Source organism: Thunnus maccoyii, chromosome 13 (assembly GCF_910596095.1).
Source record: "Thunnus maccoyii chromosome 13, fThuMac1.1, whole genome shotgun sequence".
In the NCBI taxonomy this organism is placed as follows: domain Eukaryota; kingdom Metazoa; phylum Chordata; class Actinopteri; order Scombriformes; family Scombridae; genus Thunnus; species Thunnus maccoyii.
Genome location: NC_056545.1, coordinates 5,651,410 through 5,651,858, shown reverse-complemented (window position 1 = coordinate 5,651,858; position 449 = coordinate 5,651,410).

Below are 449 nucleotides of genomic sequence, written 5' to 3'. Positions count from 1 at the left end.
CATTGCAGCCTTGAAGGGAGGAGAATGAATGTAGCACTTTCTCTGCACCTGTGTAATCAAACATCTGATCAGAATTTGGACATGGCATTAATGTCCATGAACTCTCAATTCTATTAGGTTTTTCTCCAAATTACGTTTTCCTTTCTGTGTCTGTGATATTAAGAAACGTGTAGTATTTGAATGCTAGCACTGTGCACATTAATGTATGAAAAGATGAATACAACATGAACAGTGAAATTAATCCATTACATCAGCAAATTAATTTTAATGGCAGTTAAATAAGCTGCCAGACTTCCTGTGGTTTGTGTTGAAAAAAGTTTTTTTTTTTTTTTTTTGTATTAGTAGATTTTGGCACTCTTGCATATATTTTTGTCACTTTTCCTTCCTCTGTGGCTTCATCAATCACCTGCCTCTTGTCTTTTATTTGCTGCTTGTCGCCCTGAAGCAGC